Source organism: Tupaia chinensis, unplaced genomic scaffold, assembly GCF_000334495.1.
Source record: "Tupaia chinensis unplaced genomic scaffold, TupChi_1.0 Scaffold138584_1, whole genome shotgun sequence".
NCBI lineage: Eukaryota > Metazoa > Chordata > Mammalia > Scandentia > Tupaiidae > Tupaia > Tupaia belangeri.
The window spans coordinates 145,698-164,551 of NW_006198478.1; the positions used below are offsets into that span (position 1 = coordinate 145,698).

At 40.7% G+C, this 18,854-nt stretch overlaps 2 pseudogenes; one reads left to right on the plus strand and one right to left on the minus strand.

Moving 5' to 3' along the window:
• The window catches only part of LOC114004549 (high mobility group protein B1 pseudogene), a 1,927-nt pseudogene extending 1,236 nt beyond the window's left edge, over window positions 1-691 (plus strand).
• A 13,017-nt stretch (window positions 692-13,708) lies between these two features.
• Window positions 13,709-14,580, minus strand: LOC106736327 (ATP synthase subunit alpha, mitochondrial-like; annotated as a pseudogene).
• Window positions 14,581-18,854: the final 4,274 nt, after the last annotated feature.

The following is an 18,854-nucleotide window of genomic DNA, read 5'->3' on the forward strand; positions in this document are numbered from 1 at the left end:
AAACAAAACCCCACAAAAAAAAAAAAAAAAAAAAAAAAGGAGTGAAACCTCTGCATACATCTTTGGTTACCAATAACAGCCTTCACATGTCCACACACATTTGCCTTTTTAAATTTGATCTTGAGACAGCCACTGCAGTACATTGAGCTCCACAGAGACAGCGCCGGGGCAAGTGCGAGCCAGATGGGCACGGGGCGACTCTGTGCCTTGCGGGGGAAAGATACTAAACAAAGACAAAGGAGATCCTAAGAAGCTGAGTGGCAAAATGTCATCACATGCATTCTTCGTGCAAACCTGCCAGGAGGAGCACAAGAAGCACCCAGATACTTCAGTCAACTTCTCAGCGTTTTCCAAGAAGTGCTGAGAGAGGTAGAAGACCATGTCTGCTAAAGAGAAAGGAAAGTTTGAAGATATTGAAGATATGGCAAAGGCAGATGAGGCCTGTTATGAAAGAGAAATGAAAACCCACACACCTCCTAAGGGGGAAACAAAAAAGAAGTTCAAGGATCTCAATGCACCCAAGAAGCCTCCTTCGGCCTTTTTCTTGTTCTGTTCTGAATATCCCCCCCAAATCAAAGGAGAACATCCTGGCCTATCCATTGATGATGTTGCAAAGAAACTGGGAGAGATGTGGGATAACACTGCTGCAGGTGAGAAACAGCCTTATGAAGAGAAGGCTGCTAAGCTGAAGGGAAAAAATACTAAAAGGGTATTGCTGCATACCGAGCTAAAGGAAAGCCTGATGCAGCAAAAAAGGGAGTTGTCAAGACTGAAAAGAGCAAGAAAAAGGAGGAGGAGGAAGACGAGGAAGATGAGGAATAAGAGGAAGGTGAAGAGGATGAAGATGAAGAAAATGTGATGATGATGAATAAGTTGGTTCTAGCACAATATTTTTCCCTTGTCTTTAAAGCATTTAACCCCCCTGCACACAACTCACTCCTTTTAAAGAAAAAAAATTGAAATGTAAGGTTGTGTAAGATTTGTTTTTGAACTATACAGTGGCTTTTTTTGTATAGTTAACACACTACCGAATGTGTCTTTAGATACTCCTATCCTGGTGGTATTTTCAATAGCTACTAACCTTGCCCGGTACAGTTCGACGGTTGTAAATTGGCATGGAAATTTAAAGCAGGTTCTTGTTGGCGCACAGCACAAATTAGTTATATATAGGGATTGTACTTTTTTCATCTTCCGTTGTCTCTGATTCAGCTTATACAGAATAACTGTTGTTCTGGTAACTGAATACCAAAGTTGCAGCTATTTTGTGGACATTCTGAATACTTCTAAGTAAATACATTTTTTTTATTTAAAAAAAATTTTTTTGACCTTGACCCCAGAACTGGTCACTGGAATATCATGGTGACCCAGGACCCCCCTCCCCAAGACTATGAACGTGATGATGACTCATACTAAGTGTTGGATTTAACTGAGAATGCAAGAAGATATTACTGGTGGAATAAGTGTTTGGTCATAGTCCAGGACCTATAGTAGAAAAATACTCAGTAGTTACTCAGATGGTAATGGGTGGCATGACTGGTTGGTGTGCAGGAGTTTTATTCCAGAAAGTAGGACAACTTGCAGCAACTGCAGAAGGAGGTGGCTTTCTTCAGATTGCCAGTCACAGTGGCTATGTACAGATGGGCTAAAGGAGAGTGAAAAGAATGTGAACGAATCCAAACAGTAGATTAAGAAACAAGCAAACATGGGCCAGCAGGTGGCATGGTAGTTAAAGTGCTGGATTTCCACAATGCCGACTGTGGTTAGAGTCCTAGCCCCAGCAGCTTGAAGCTCACACTGGGCGCATGTGTGTGCATGCCCAAAATCCCAAAAGGAGAATGGAGGAGAAGGGACTGTGGCATGGCCATCCCTCCTGGAGGGTGATTTCTCACTTTCTTTCTCTCCATCTCTCTCTGTCTCTCCACCCAGTACACACACACTATAGCAAAAATTGTCTCTTATTGGACCAGCATATGGCATAATGGTTACATTGCTGAACTCCCACGTAGTCAACCATGGTTCGAGTCCTGGACCCAGCAACTTAAAACTCGCACCAGACACATGTGCCTAAAATACAATGTACCTTAAAAGACAATATGGTCACATAAATGTTTTTTGGTTAAGACAAGTTTTTGTCTGTTTATTATCTTTAACAATTTTATTATTTTTAAAGCTTCCCATGAAAGGGCATTATGGTTCTTCAGTTTACTGCAAACATATCTTTAAAAAAAAAATCAGTCCCAATATTGAACCAACTATATAAATATTTAATCACTGGCACTAAATTGTAAAGTACAATGAAGAACAATTTATTTAAATAAAAAGAGGATGATATTTCCTTCCTTTTGACTAGAACCAACATCTTTCAGTAATTAACCAAAATGACGAACACAACAAGAAAGGTAATACTGTAGACATCAAGGGAATGGATACTGTTCAAAAAAGGAATGCCCCACAAATGTTACCATGGCAAAACTGAAAGAGTCTACCATGTTACCCAGCATGCTGTTGGCATTGTTGTAAACAAACAGGTTAAGGGCAAGATTCTTGCCAAGAGAATTAATGTGTGTATTGAGCATATCAAGCATTCTAAGAGCAGAGATAGCTTCCTAAAACGTGTGAAGGAAAATGACTAGAAAAAGAAGGAAGCCAAAGAGAAAGGTACCTGGGTTCAACTAAAGCGCCAGCCTGCTCCACCCAGAGAAGCACAATTTATAAGAACTGATGGAAAGGAGACTGAGCTTCTGGAACCTATTCCCTATGAATTCATGGCATGATGGGTGTTAAAAATAAACTGATCTGTGGTCTATAAAAAGAAAGAAAGAAAGAAAGAAAGAAAGAAAGAAAGAAAGAAAGAAAGAAAGAAAGAAAGAAAGAAAGAAAGAAAGAAAGAAAGGATAATATTTCTCTGGGCAATAAATCCAACATATTATACACACACACACACACACACACACACATATATCCAGTGGGGATATTTTATAGGCTAAGTTCTAAACTGATGCAGATATTTAAAACACGATAAAAGGCACGGTTTGCTCAGGAATACTACTGTTCACAAACCATACAGGTTATTTTACAGCAAATACCAAGCTTCAGGTGGTGCAATGCTAGTTGTGAGTTCAGCCTTGTCCAGCTAGTCGTTTCTCCTTGCCCTAGTGACTCTAGTGGCACATACTGTTGAGAGACCACCTTGCCTCCACCACTTTTCCTCTCTCCGTTGCAACCACGTGAGGGTAGAATGCTCATGTCCTTGAGATGCAAGGCCCAGCAGAAAGCCCCCCACGAATCCCCTGCATATCACAGTGTGCTGCTTCTTTGATTATATTGCTGGTTTCAGGTGCTGCTTTGTTTGATCATTTCTTTCTTTTCTTTTAACATTTTTTATTTATGTATCTACTTATTTGTGATTTTTTTAAGAGTAAGAGAGTTGTGTTTTTGTTGTTGTTGTTGTTGTTTTAGAGAGAGATTTTTGGTATAGGGTGTGTGTGCTCTCCAGAGAGACAGAAAGCGAGAAATCACCACCCAAGGGGATGGCCACACGGCAATCCCTTCTCCTCCAGTCTCCCCTCAGGATTTTGGTAGCACACAACACACCTGGTGTGAGTGTCAAGCTGCTGGGTTTGGGTCTTGAACTGCAGCCAACCATGTGGGAGTCCAACATCTTAACCAGGAAACACCTGCTGATCTTCAACACATACTTATTACTTCTGTAGGTCAGAAGTCCAAAATAGATCTCATAAGGTTAAAATCAAGGTGTTGATTGGATTGAATTCCTCTGGAGGCTGGAGGAGATAATCTATTTTCTTGAATTTTCCAGCTTCTAGATGCTACCTACATTTCTTTCTTGCAATCTCCTTACTGCTGCCTCTGCTTGTCATCACATGTCCCTCAGTTGCCTCCCTCTTTCACTTCTAAGAATGCTTATGATTGGAGCCAGCAGGTGGCGTAGTAGTTAAGGTGTTGAATTCCCACATGGTCCACCACAGTTTGAGTCCCAGACTTGGTGGCTTAAAAGTCACACCGCGTGGGACCAGCAGTTAGCGTAATGGCTATGTCACTGAACTCCCACGTAGCCAACCACGGTTCGAGTCCCGGACCTGGTGGCTTAAACTCACACCAGGCACGTGTGCATGCCTGCCCAATATCCTGAGAGAAGAATGGAGGAGAAGGGATTGCAGCATGGCTATCCCCCCTGGGGGATCACTTCTCACTTTCCATCTCTCTCTCTCTCTCTGTCTTTCTGGCGAGTGCACACATCCTGTAGCAAAAACCTCTCCAAAAACACAAAAACAAACAAACAAAAAAGCATGCTGGGTGCGTGAGCGTGCATTCCCAAAATCCCAGAAGAACTGAGGAGAAGGGATTGAGGCATGGTCATCCCCTTTAGGTGTGATTTCCCACGTTCCTTCTCACCATCTCTCTCTGTCTCTCTCCAGCAAGTACACAAATCCTATCGCAAAAAGCTAAAAGAAAAAAAAAAAACTTTATGATAAAGTTTTTCCACCTAGGTAAATATTCCAGAATAATCTCTCCCCTTCGAAGTCCGTAACCTGTATCATATCTGTAAAGTCCCTTTTGCCATGTAAGATAGCTATTTACTGTTTCCTACATTAAGTGTGGGCATCTTTGAGAGCAGTATTAGTCTTTCTACCATGTGTCATTAACAAGTTTTTTCCTATCAATCAGAATTAAGTCCAGAGAAAGTGTAATCTTCATAGTCTTCATTGCTTTCTTTGCAATAAAATTGTCAGTGAGTCAAATTTATTAAATGTTTTATCAATCAGTTTAGTTTCAGTTGCAAGAAACAGAAATCTCAACTCAAGCTGAAGGAGATTTATTGATTCATAAAACAAAAATGCCAAGAGAGGAAGTAAGGCAGCTTCAGAGAAGCCTAATACAATATATCTCAGTGATCCCACTTACTGGCTTAGGTCAATTAAGCCAATTATTGGAGCTGACGAATGGCACTAATCAATCAATTCACCCCTCAAGATCTTGCTGTTGAGGCAAGATAACGAGAAGTGATTAAAAGCTGCCACCTAAAAAAAAAAAAAAAAAAAAAAAAAAGCTGCCACCTGCTGGCCCCCAAAGGCTTTTCACATATATAATGTTATTGTTTTGAACCGTTTAAAATAAGTATGAGTAGGCTGGCATGAGGCATGGTGGTTAAAGGCACTGGACTCCCACTCAGAGGACCACAGTTTGAGTCCCGGACCTGGCGGCTTGCTTTCTCACTTTCTCTCTCTGGCTCTCTTGCTCTTGCTCTGTACCTCTCTGGTGAAAAAGAAAAAAGAAAGAAGGAAGGAAGGAGAAAGAAAGAAAGTTAAATAAATAATTCTTTTTAAAAATTAATTAATTATGAGTTATTCTTATTACATGAATGATGATAGCATAATGTGCAAATACTGGAATTCAAGTTCAAGGATGCTAAGCCTGGGGTCCATTTCCCAAAAGCAACTTACAGCCTTAGGATAGTACTGTCACACCATCGTGACTGTCTTGCCTCCACTAGTTTTGCAATTCTGACTAAGCATTCTGTAGCACTTGTTAAAAATACATTTCTAAAGTAATCTCATTCAAATTCAGTCCGTGCACTTCAGCCCTAGGTTTACCCATTTCTATGCAGTCGTGCATGTTTGTTAACATTCAGTGCTACCCTCTCACACCTTCTTTCAGATGTATCTTATGTTAAAACGAACTTTCTCTTCTTTTTAATTTTATTTTTATTATTATTATTATTATTATTTTATTTGACTAGGGAGAGAGGGAAAGTGAGAAAGCAAACCACCAGGTCCAGGACTCCAACCCCAGTCAGCCACGTGGGAGGCCGGCCCAGTGCCTTAACCCCAGTCGGCCACGTGGGAGGCCGGCCCAGTGCCTTAACCACCATGCCACCTGTCATTTCCTAAACTTCCTCTTCTCATCCTGAATGTCATCTCAAACAACTTGGTGGAAAATATCAAAACGTGTTTTAGAATAACCCTTAATTTTTGAAATTCTCTTTCTATGGCTAAACTGTGTATTATTATATAGAAATTAGAAGTCATACATAATGGCAGAGATGGCAACTGTAGGAATCAGAGACTGTATAGGAGGAAGAGGACAGTGGGGAGTCAAAGAAAAGGGCTCAGGGGAAAAAATGTAATAGACACAGGAATAGTAACTTACCCGTTGAGGACGATGTATATAGTAATACCTTTGATTTGACTGACATGCAATGCATGCATGCTTTGAAAAACCATAGCCTATGCTGTAAAGATATACGATGGTAAGTGTAAATTTTTTAAAAAGAAATTAGGAATCATAAAAAATTTCTAGTGTCTCCTTTTTATTTTCAACAAATACTGATCACATCTTTCACTACCACTTTCTTTTTTTGTGCCTGCCTGTTTTTCTCCATATTACTTGACTTTATGGTTTTATCTTGGCACTCTTTAACCTAGTCTGTCTCAGATTTCAGTTTGGGGTTGAATGGTGGTGCAGCCATAAAGCGCAGCTCTCTTGACGCTGCCCTGCGTAGGGAAGCTTCCAGAGACCTCCCTGAGTAGGCTGAGCATGCCGCACGCCATGGTCCAGGGTTGGCTGATGCTGGGGGAGATACCGGTGTCAAGATTCTTTGGGGGATACTGTCTCTTTGTTTCTCTTGCTCATAAAAGAAATAAATAAAACTTTTTAAATTTTTTTCAGTTCATAGTCCAAGGTTTCATAAATACACCAATTTCTTAATCCAATCAAAATATCTGTTTCATCTATTACACATTCCTCATGACATACAAATTTTTTCTCTTTTCTTCTTTCTTTTTCTTTTTTTTTTTTTTCTTAGAGAGATTTTCACTATAGCAGCAGTTAGCGTAATGGCTATGTCGCTGGACTCCCGAGAGAATGACCACACTGCAATTCCTTCTCCTCCATTCTCCTCTCGGGATTTTGGGCACACACACACGCACACACGTGCCAAGCATGAGTTTTAAGCCACTGGGTCCAGGGCTCACACTGCATTGGCTATGTGGAAGTCCAGGAACATAACCATTACATCATCTGCTGGTCCCAACACTACAAATTTTTCAAACAAATATCTAAGGGTCATCTCTCTTCTTGGGATGCAGCATAATATATGAAAGAGTTCAGGCTTAGAACCCAACTATAATTCTGTGACAAAATTACCATGGGAAAATCACTTAATCTTTTCTACATTCAGTTTCCTGGGGATAATAGTAATTACTTTAGGGGCCAGCAAGTGGCATGGTGATTGAAGGTGCTGGACTCCCACATTACCGAAACGCTGTTAGAGTCCCGGACCTGGTGGCTTGCTTTCTCACTTGCGCTCGCTCTCTCTCTCTCTCTCTCTCTCTCTCATCACTCTGTCCCTCTCTGGTCAAATTAAAATAAAATAAATACACAAAGTTAAATTTTTTTTAAAAAATTTTAAATAGTAACTACTTTGTACATAGCCATGAGGAGTAAATGCTACATTGCACATAAAGGGGCCTGACACATAGTAACTATTCCTAAGTATGAGGTCCCTCTCTCTTCTCTTATCTTTATTAATAAGCTGCCATCTGTGCATCTCTTTCTCCTGAGTTTAGAACAAAACCATAAGTACACCTAATTCTTTTTTTAAAATAATTATTTATTTAATATTATTCGTTATTAGTATTTCTTAATTTGTCCAGAGAGAGAAGGAAAGTGAGAAAGCAAGCCGCCAGTTCTGGGACTCAAACCACGGTCAGCCATGTGGGAGTCCAGTGCCTCAAACACCAAGCCACCTGCCGCCCTCCACCCCAATTCTATTTTGAAGCATAAAATGGCCTTTCTTCTCAGAATATCCACTTGATCTTACACCTGGAGCCTTTTGTATACTCATATATTATGGTTTAGAGCGCTTTAATAATCTATTTTAGTCACCTGAATAAGGTTTGAATTCTTTTTTTAATTATTTATTTAATTTTATTTATTTTTCATTTGACCCAAGAGAAAAAGAGGGAGAGAGACAGATAGAGGGAAAGTAAGGAAGCAAGCCTCCAGGTTCAGGACTTGAACCACAGTCAGCCGTGTGGGAGGTCAGTGCTTTAACCATCACTCCACCTGCTGACCCAAAGGTTTGAATTCTTATTGAAGTATTTCAAGCAAGTGATAGTTCAACCTTTGATTTAAAAATTTGCTATTCCTTGGGAACCATCAGGTGGTTTGGTGGTTAAGACGCTGGACACTCCCACATGGCCAACCACAGTTTAAGTCTCAGACCTGGTGGCTTGCTTTCTCACTTTCTCTCTCTCTCTCTCTCTCTCTCTGCTCTCTCTCTCTCTGGCAGATCACACTGGAAAATAATAATAATAAATGAAGTTAAATAAAATGATTTTTTAAAAATTTGCTATTCCTGGGGTCAGCAAGTGGCATGGTGGTTAAGGCACTGGACACTCCCACATGGCCAACCATGGTTCAAGTCCCAAACCTGGTGGATTGCTTTGTCACTTTCCCTCTCTCTCTCTTTCTCTGTGTCAAATTTAAAGAAAAAAAAAAAGAATAAATAAAATTATTAAAAATAAAAAATAAATTTGCTTTTATTTATTTCCAATCAAGAAATGTTTCCATCTTTTGAATACCACTAATTTATTTTATTTTATTTCATTTCATTTTTTTTTATTTATTTATTTTGAGAGGTTTTTGCTGCAGGGCGTGTGCACTCTCCAGAAAGACAGAGAGAGACAGAGAGACAGAAAGCGATAAATCACCCCCCAGAGGGATGGCTAAGCCACAATCCCTTCTCCTCCATTCTCCTCTTGGCACCTTGGGCACACTCACACACATGCCCAGCATGAGTTTAAGCCACTGGGTCCAGGACTCGAACCGCTGTAGACTACATGGGAGTCCAGCAGCATAGCCATTACGCTAACTGCTGGTCCCATCTTCTTTCATTCTTAAGGTTGTCACTTCACTCCAATTATTGTTTCCTTTGCTGTGCAGAAGCTTTTTAGCCTGATGTACTCTGATTTGTCTGTTCTGGAGAATATTGTCTGTGTTTCAGCTGTCTTATTTAAGAATTCTTAGCCTATTCCAATGCCTGTAAGTTTCTTCATGTTTTCCACCAGTAGTTTTATGGTTCAAGGTTTTATGTTTATATCTTTTATCCATTTTAAGTTGATTTTTGTTAATGATGAAAGAGAGGTCTAATTTCATTTTTCTAGTTCATCTAGGACCATTTGTTGAAGAGACTTTCTTTTCCCTACTGGATTGTCTTGTACCCTTTGTCATAAAATTATACCTTCACACATCATTACCCATCACTTCAGCGCTGTAGGCTCCAGACATCTTCCTTCCTTCACCCAGAGGAGAAGCCCAGGACTGCATACTTAAACTAGGAAGCCACTATACCTTGAGCAGGCCTCGAGATTTCCTCAGGTAGTCCTGATTCAATATTATTTGTTAATAGTTTATCCTTTTTTTAAGTTTCTTTCTTGTTTTCATGAAAGAGGAGAGGGAAAGACAAGGACCCTCAACAGGGTCTCACACCATGCTTCCCTCCTCCATCTGCTTGCATCCACACCAAGCCTTTCAGCCAACCAGGATCCCGGGCAGAGTGTACATATTGACCAAGAAATAGAACCCTAATTTACATATCGCTTTTGGTATTGCAGAGCTTCACGCCACCACTGTGCCACTGTGGCTGAGTGCATTTATTACCTTTTCCAAAAGCTAAAAATTGGAGCCAGGTGGTGGTACAATGGTAATGCAAGTGGACCCGTATGAGAGAGGTCCTGAGTTTGTGTCTCAGGACTTCCCTGAGCACCTCGGTGTATGTGTATGCATGCACGCCCTTGATCCGGACTGAATGAAACTGGGGATGGATTATGGACTGAAGATCCTGTTTGGGGTATCTCTTTTTTCACTCAGTAGAAGAAAGAAAGAAAGAAACTTTTTTAACCAATAAATAGGAGCCAGCAGGTGGCAGGATGGTTAAGGCACTGGATTCCAACATGACGGACCACAGTTCCAATTCCAGATCCAGTGGCTTGAAAAATTATACAGGGCGTGTGTGCGTGGGTCCCTAAAATCCCAAGAAGAGAACTGAGGAGAAGGGATTGTGACATGATCACCCTGAGAGGTGACTTCTCTCTTTAATTCTCTGTGTCCCTCTGGCCAGTGTACATGCCCTATGACAAAAAGTAAACTAAAATACATTGAATAAGACTAAAAATTATGAAGCAGGTTATGTTATCTCAGCCTTCAATTTACTCTTGAAATATAGACTTCTCTCAGAAATTAAATTAATTTTGATGATTCAATTCACTGCCCTCACCTGAACCTGCCAGATGAAAACAGTAAAAGAAAAAATATATCTTTTTTAAATATATGGGGCAAGCAGATGGCACAATGGTTATATCACTGGACTACCACATAGTTGACCATGGTTTGAGCCCTGACCCAGATGCTTAAAACTCATGCCATGCACATGTGCGTGTGTGCCCACAATCCTGAGGGGAGAATGGAGGAATAGGGATTGTGGTGTGGCCATTGCCCCTTGGGGGTGGGGGGTGGGGCATTTCTCACTTTCTGTCTCTCTGGCAAGCACATACACCCTATAGCAAAAATCTCTGTCTCCAAAAATAAAAAAATAATAAAATAAAAAATATTTATATTATAGTAGCTATGGTTTTGAGTTTGTCTATGATTTCCAACTGCTTTAAAAATAAGTAAACGTCTGGGGCCAGCAGATGGCGTAGTGGTTACATTGCTGGACTACCACGTAGCTGACCAGGATACAAGACCAGAATCCAGTGGCTTAAAAATATGCCGGGCTCTTTCCCACTATACAAGATGGCAGGTGAAAAAGCTGCAAAGTAGGTTCTAAGGAGAAGAAACCTGAAGCCAAGAAGACTGATGCCAGTGGCAAGGTTAAACAGGGTGACCCTAAGGCTAAAAAGCCCAAGAAGGGGAAGCCCCATTGCAGCTGAAACCCGGTCCCAGTCAGGGACATAGGCAGATACTCCCGGTCTGCCAGGTATTCCAGGAAGGCCATGTACAAGAGGAAAAACTCGGCCACTAAATCCAGGATCAGAAAGAAAAAGAAGGAAAAGGTTCTAGTGACTGTCACAAAAACAGTTGGTGGAGACAAGAATGGTGGGCCCCAGGTGGTTTAACATCTCACAATGTTTATGTATTATCCTACTGAAGATGTGCCTCGAAAGCCGTTGAGCCACAGCAAAAAACCCTTCAGTCAGCGTGTGAGAAAGCTGCGAGCCAGCCTCACTGCTGGGACCATCCTGATCATCCTCACTGGACGCCACAGAGGCAAGAGAGTGGTTTTCCTGAAGCAGCTGAGCAGTGGCTTGCTACTTGTGACTGGACCGCTGGTTCTCAGTCCAGTTCCACTGCTTAGAACACACCAGAAATTTGTCATTGCCACCTCCACGAAAATTGATATTAGCAAAGTAAAAATCCCAAAGCACCTTATCGATGCTTAGTTCAAGAAAAAGAAACTGCGGAAGCCCAGACACCAGGAAGGTGAGATCTTTGACACAGAGAAGGAGAAGTATGAGATTTTCAAAGTAGCGCAAATTTGATCAGAAAGCTGTGGACTCACAAATTTTACCAAAAATCAAAGCTATTCCTTAGCTCCAAGGCAACCTGCCTTTACAAATGGAATTTATCATCACTAATTGGTGTTCTAATTTTTTTTGCTGAGAACATAATTAAATATTGATCATTAAAAAGAAATCATGCAGGGAATATGTGCGTGCATGCTCAAGATCTCAGTAGGAGAGTGGAGAAGAAGGGATTGCAGCATGGCCATCCCCCTGGGTGGTGATGTGGTGATTTCCTTCTCACAGTCTCTCTCTCTCTCTCTCTCTCTCTCTCTCTCTCTCTCTCTCTCTCTCTCTCTCTCTCTCTCTCTCTCTCTCTCTCTCTCTCTCTCTCTCTCTCTCTCTCTTTCCAGCGAGCACACATGCTCTAAGGCAAAAACCTCTAAAAAAAAATGTAAATTTTCTCACCTCTTCAGAAACCTCTAAAAGATGAACAGAGAATGTCTTAGTTCACTTCGTACTGCTAAATAGAGTATCATTAATTGGGTAATTAATAAAGAACAGAAATTTGTTTCCTCACAGCTCTGAAATCTGGGAAGTTCAAGATGACGGCACCAGCATCCGGTCAGGAACTAATTGCTGCATCATCCCATGGTGGGCATCACATGGTGGAAGGGGCCGAGCTCATCCTTTTCTAATGTATCCACTCATCTGACAACCACTCTCCTGTTAACAGTATTAATCCATTCATGAGGGCAGCACAAACACACCCTGCCAGGCCCCACTGCCCAACACTGCCGCATTGGGGATCAAGTTGTCAACACACGACCTTGGGGAGACGCATTCAAAACACAGCGTTCAACCCCAGCCTCCAAGGTTTAGGTCCTCTCAAAAAAAAAACACACATTCATTCTATCCCAATAACCCCAAAGTCTTAACTCATTCTAACTCAAAAGTCCAAAGGCCTGAATCTCATTTAGATCAGATATTGCTAAGACTCAAGGAGCGTTTTATCTTGAGGCAAATTCCTCTTCAGCTATTAGTCTGTGAAATTAACAAGTTACATGCTTCTAAAACACAACGGAGGGGATAGATGCAGGATAGTAAAAAAAAATAGGCAGGAAGAAAGGAGTCACAGGTGCCACGTAAGTCTAAAAGCCAACAGGTGAACATTGCATCTTTTTTTTTTCTTTTTTGAACATTACAGCTTAAGATTCCAGAACAATTTTTGGCTCCCTCTACTGCCTTCAGGACACACTGAGGAGGGTGACCTTTCCTCCAGTTTCCAGTACCTTGTTCTCCCCTTCTGTCTGAACCTTCATCAGAATGGCCTTTCCTGTCCATATCTCTTGCCAATGTGATGATCATGATCACTTGTGTAGTCTCTAAGACATTCTGGACTTTCCAAACAGCTCTTCTCCTCCTCTGAGTTCTCACCAGAATTGCACTTCATTCTCCTTTTATGGCAATACAGGCTTTTTTCCTGCGCTCACTTCAAAATCATATCAGCCTCTACCCATTACCCAGTTCTAGAGCTCCTTCAACATTTTCAGATATTTGTTATTCTCCAGTACCACTTTTCTGCCCAAGTTCATTTGAAGCTGCTATAACAAAATACCTGAGACTGGGTAATGTGTTTTTAAAAATGAAATTTATTTCTTACAAATCTGAAGGCTAAGGATTTCAAGATCAAAGCACCAGAAGGTTTGGTGTCTAGTAACGTCCTGTTCTCTACTTCTAAGATGGCGCTTTGAATTGTACATTCTCAAGAGAGCAGAGGCATTGCTCTTCACAAGGCAGAAACGTAGAAGAGTGAGAGAGACATGAAAAACTACCAAAGTCATTCTTTCATAAGGAATGCATTCCCACAGTAACAACCCCATCCCAGAGAAATGGCATTAATCCATTCATGAGGGCAGAGCCCTCAAACCGTAATCACCTCTTAAAGGTCCCACTTTTTTGTTTACAGAAAGCCATCACACAATACGGAACCTTTATTTTTAATGTGCTGCCACACTGCAATCCCTTCTCCTCCATTCTCCTCTTGGGATCTTGGGCATGCATGCACACGTGCCCGGCGTGAGTTTAAGCCACCAGGTCCAGGACACAAACCGCGGTGGACTACATGGGAGTCCAGCAACATAGCCATTACGCTAACTGCTGGTCCCCTACAAATGTCATTTCTATCACTGATGGGCAGATCTTCTTGGAAACAGAATTGTTCTGTAAAGATACTAAAGTATGGCAGCATCGGAAGCTGTAGCTGACACCACAACGGTGCATTTCATGGCATCTGCATCTGTAAGGATCTTCACCAACTGTGCAACAGTGAATCTCTTTCGACTAATAACAGTATAAATACAGTACAGCTTTTTCTTTTCATCAGTTCCAACATCGAAATACTTCTGGTTAATGACTGTGTCAATAGCAATTGAGGTTATCCCAATTTGTCTGTCCCCAATAATCAGCCCACGCTGGCCACGGCCCATTGGTACCAAGCTACCCACAGCCTTAATGCCAGTCTACTTTGGTACTCACACAGAGATTTGGGGAATGGTTCCAGGGGCTCTTAGGCCAACTCGCCTATGGGTCTTAGAATCAAAAGAACCATTTCCATCAATGGTGTTACCAAGAGCATCTACCACATGACCCAAGCACTCCACACCAACTGAAATGTCCACAATGGCTCCTGTCCTCTTCATGATATCTCCTTCCTTAATTTATCATTTCCAAACACAACACCACCAGCATTGTCAGGTTCCAAGTTCAAAGACATACCCTTTAAACCTAAAGAAAACTCTACCATTTCTTCTGCCTGAACATTCCTCAGTCCACGTAACCGGGCAATGTCATCACTGATACTTAGGACACACCCAGTCTCTTCAAGGTCAACAGAGGTATCAGCTCCAAGAATTTGCTCTTCGAGAATAGAGGACATCTCAGCAGTGCCAGTCTTTTGAAGACGAGTAGTAGAGGCATGAAGATTCCTCATGGCAATGAAGGATGAGCCCAAAGCATTTTTGGAAACCAGCCCAGCCTGCCAATGCACAGCCAGCATCTTTTCAGCTTCTCCTCTGGTGGTTCCTCTGCAGCCACACCCTCGGGTCTGATGAGGTCCCACTTTTCAATATTGTTACAATAGCAGTTAAATTACAGCATGAGTTTCAGAGGGGACACATATTCAAACCACAGGAAATAGTTAAAAAGAATTTTAATATTTTGTTATTACCTAAGAAGTTAGCCATAATAGAGAAGAAGCCACGGGCCTTCAGGAGAAGGTTCCACATGGTGACAGTGAACTAGATTTTTAAGGGAATGAAGATTTTCTACTAATAATTCAGCCTCCAACAAATGAGCTAGCGTGATCACAATAGAACGGCAAAGAGATTCTAGATCACCTCTGCCTGCTTCCTCCTGAACATTAAGGCTGAACTTCAAGAATTTGAAAGAAACACAACATCCATCAGATGACAAGAAATCACCGCCGGATCACGAGAAATATGAGAAAACGAGAAAATACCTCTCCTCCAAGGGAAAAGAGTAACTCTTCTTCATCCATAAGCAGTTCGGCGAAAATCATGGAAATGTCTGATAAGGAATTCAGATCGTTCATAATGTCTAAGCTAACAGAGATGGAAGAGAAGAGAGATAATGAACTGCTAAAGAGAAAGGAGAAAGAAGTTGATGAGTTCCAGGAGATGAGGAAATTCCTGCAAGATCTAAAAGAGGAATTACACACTTTACAAAAGACTCAAATGGAACTGCTAGAGATGAAGTCTATAATACAAGAAGTCAAAATCTCCCTTGAAAGTATTAAAAGCAGACTAGATCATTCAGAAAATAAAATCTCAGATGTAGAAGAGAAAATGGCTGGCCTAGAAAAATCCACCATGAAGACTGAGAAAATGGCACAAAAATTTGAGAATAATATGCGAGAAGTACTAGATACCATCAAACATCCAAATATCTGGATAATTGGCATTCCAGAAGGTGAGGAGACCCATAAGGGCATTGATAATCTATTCCATGAAATCCTGCAAGAAAACTTTCCAAACCTAGAGAGGCATTCGAAGATCCAGTCCAGGAATGCAAAGGACCCCAAATAGAATCAACCCAAGAAGATCTTCTCCAAGACACATTATAGCCAGGTTGACCAAAACCGCAGACAAAGACAAGATACTAAGATTAGCAAGAGAAAAACAGCAAGTTACCTACAAAGGACATCCCATCAGGCTAACAGCAGATCTCTCATCAGAAACAATAAAAGCGAGGAGAGAATGGGAAAATATATTCCAAGTGTTAAGAGAGAAGCAGTTTCAGCCAAGAATACTGTATCCGGCAAGATTATCTTTCAGGTGGGAAGAAAAGACAAGAACATTCTCAGATAAACAAAACCTGAAAGAATTTACCAGCACCAGACCAGACCTCCAAGAAGTTCTCAAGGATGTGCTGTATCAGGAAAACTAAACGCAGATACATGGAAATAAGAGTCCAAAAACTGAGAAAGTAGCTAACTTAATCATAGGGACAAGTCTGGAGTTGAATACTATATCCCAGAATTTAATCAGGAAAATTGAACCAGAACAGAAGATAAAAGTATATGAGACTGATAGGTTCATGCACCTACCATTTGAACAGAATCCTAACCTGTTTCCGGGCTTTAAGCAAAGTTCCTTGGCGGTTCTTTGATTTAAGTTAAAACTGGTTTTCTTAGTAGTAACGAGGGAACTCACCTTTGAAAGTAGTCAGGTTATGTAGGAAATTGTGTGATCAATGCAATGTGGGTGGGAAGGGAATGGAGGACAATTTTGGACACTAGAGGTGGTGTGAGAGGAGGGTGGGAAGGGACAGAGGGTCAGAAAGAGGGGTGGAATTAATTCTAGCAACTAGAAGTGGAAATTTATATTTTTTGTAATGTGCATGATTGAGTCACTATGCAGTGTGTACTGGATGGGAGATCGCTCTGGATTGATTAGGGTCTTTGGTGATTCAATAAAAGGTGGGGGGAAAACGGTATAGAAAGCAAACATAGATACCAGAGACAGTGTGGGAGGAGAGCGGGAGGTGGCAGAGGGTAAGAGATAGGGAACCAAAGATGGAGGGAAAAAAGCAAAACACACAGAAAACAAGAAATGGAAAATTATTTGTTGACAATAACATGTTTGTTGATGTGCTTGATTGAGACAATATACAGTGTACTCTGGATGGAAAAAAAAAAAAGAAATGGAAAATTGTTTGTTGATAACACATATGTTGATGTACTTGATTGAGCCAACAGACAATAATAAAACAATTTAGAAGTACAAAAAAAAGAGAGAAAGAAAAAAAAAAAAGAAAAAGAAGTTAACCATGATAAAAGTGTGTTTAACTAAAATGCTTCACAATAGTATCCAAAATCGTACACAAGAATGACAATAATATTTAAACAACATGGTGGAATGATTTCTTTAGAATTTTTTAATTTATTTTTATAATTTTTAAAGAATTATTTTATTTAATGTTATTTATTTATTTATTTAAATTTGACCAGAAAGGGACATAGAGAAAGAGAGGGAGAAAGAGAGAAAGTGAGAAAGCAAGCCGCCAGGTCCTGGACTCAAACCATGATCAGCCATGTTGGAATCCAGTGCCCCCAACCACCATGTCACCTGCCAGCCCCTATTTTTATAATTTTTTAATTTGACCAGAGAAAAGAAAAGTGAGAAAGCAAGCCACCAGGTCTAGGACTCAAACAGCAGTTGGCCATGTGAAAGTCCAAAGCCTTAACCACTACATCAACTGCCAGCCCCGATGGGATAATTATTTTTTAAGGATTATTTTATTTAACTTTATTTATTTATTTTGATTCGACCAGAGAGAGACAGAGTGAGAGAGGGAAGGTGAGAAAGCAAGCCATCAGGTCTGGGACTCAAACCGCAGTGGGAGTCTAACACCTTTAACCACCTGCCACCTGTAAGCCCCATGGTGGAATAATTCTTTAAGAGTACTGCCGAAGCATTTCCTACATGTGTTCTACCTTCCAATTCCATCATCGTGGGAAGACTGTAAAGGCAGTACATAGACAAGAACCAAAGCAAGTCCCTTTGAACACCTCCAGATGGGTTTTACATAAATGCTCCAGCAATAGGCTATAAATATGTTCCAGTTATGGTTGTTTTATCTCAGGATGATTCGATACCTATTCTCACCAAAGATCTATGACCCTAGCTGTGATCAAAATGTTTAATATTTTTTCTCCAATATGAAACATTTCAAACTGTCTTTCTATAGTAATGGGGCATATATTTTATTTGTACTGTTATTGAAGATTCTAAAACTCCTTAGAAGATTCCCAAAACTCCATTAGCCTTACCATCTACAATCTTAAGTAAAACAAAAGAGAACTAATGAAATTCTAAAACTAAAATTAACTTCCCAAAACATTCCAGCTTCTATTAGCCTTATGGCAATGAGATCTACCTCCTCGGAGATCTATAGGTCTCCTTAGGAGCTAATAATAGGGTAGCTCATTCATTTGAAAGTCCTATTTCTAAGCCTATATTTTACCCTTATTACACAGAATAACGTGACCAAACACAAGAGACTCATGTGACAACTCCAGCTTTCCCACCAATAAGTTTAAGCTGCATTTCCAGCACACTCTGTGTGACTGAAATCTACAGGTATAGTCTTCTGGAAAAGACATTGTTCCTGAACAAAAATACAGACTGAGCCCAACTGTTCATTGCACAGTAAGCCAGTTTCCAAGACAGTGAGTTTGCTTAGGAAAAGGCTTCACTATGGAAGATACTAACCAGGAGAGAAGTAGAGTTCAAGACTTCTAAACTACCATCCCCACAATTGGGGGGCAAACAGGGCTTTTAAACACAGGTCAGGAATGCAACGATGTGAAGATCTGGGGGTAGGAACCCAGGGGACTTTCAGCAAAGTTTCTGTGATGTCATCTTTGGTGAATGGTGCTGTTTTTCGACATAGGTAGTCTCGTAGAGGGTCCAGTGTGAGATGTTATCATCCGATCTGTTCTGGGTAGAGAACTCAAGACAAAGAACTTTTAGAACTCCTGGATCTCTTCAGTCTTTATATGCTACCTGTGACTATGTCTGGCAAAAGTTGAACAGTTAATGTTGTCACAAGGTTGTCCCTACGGGACCATAAAAATAGTTTGCAGAGAGTGTTGATTAGTCAAGAAAGAAAGAGCATGGGCTTGCCTTATGGTGTAAATTACTTAGGACTCTATGCCACATTTCATTTTTTAACCTGGTAAATATTATATTTAAGACTAAACCAAAAAAGAGATTTTTATTTTTCAGGGGCTGGTATCAACATTAGAGA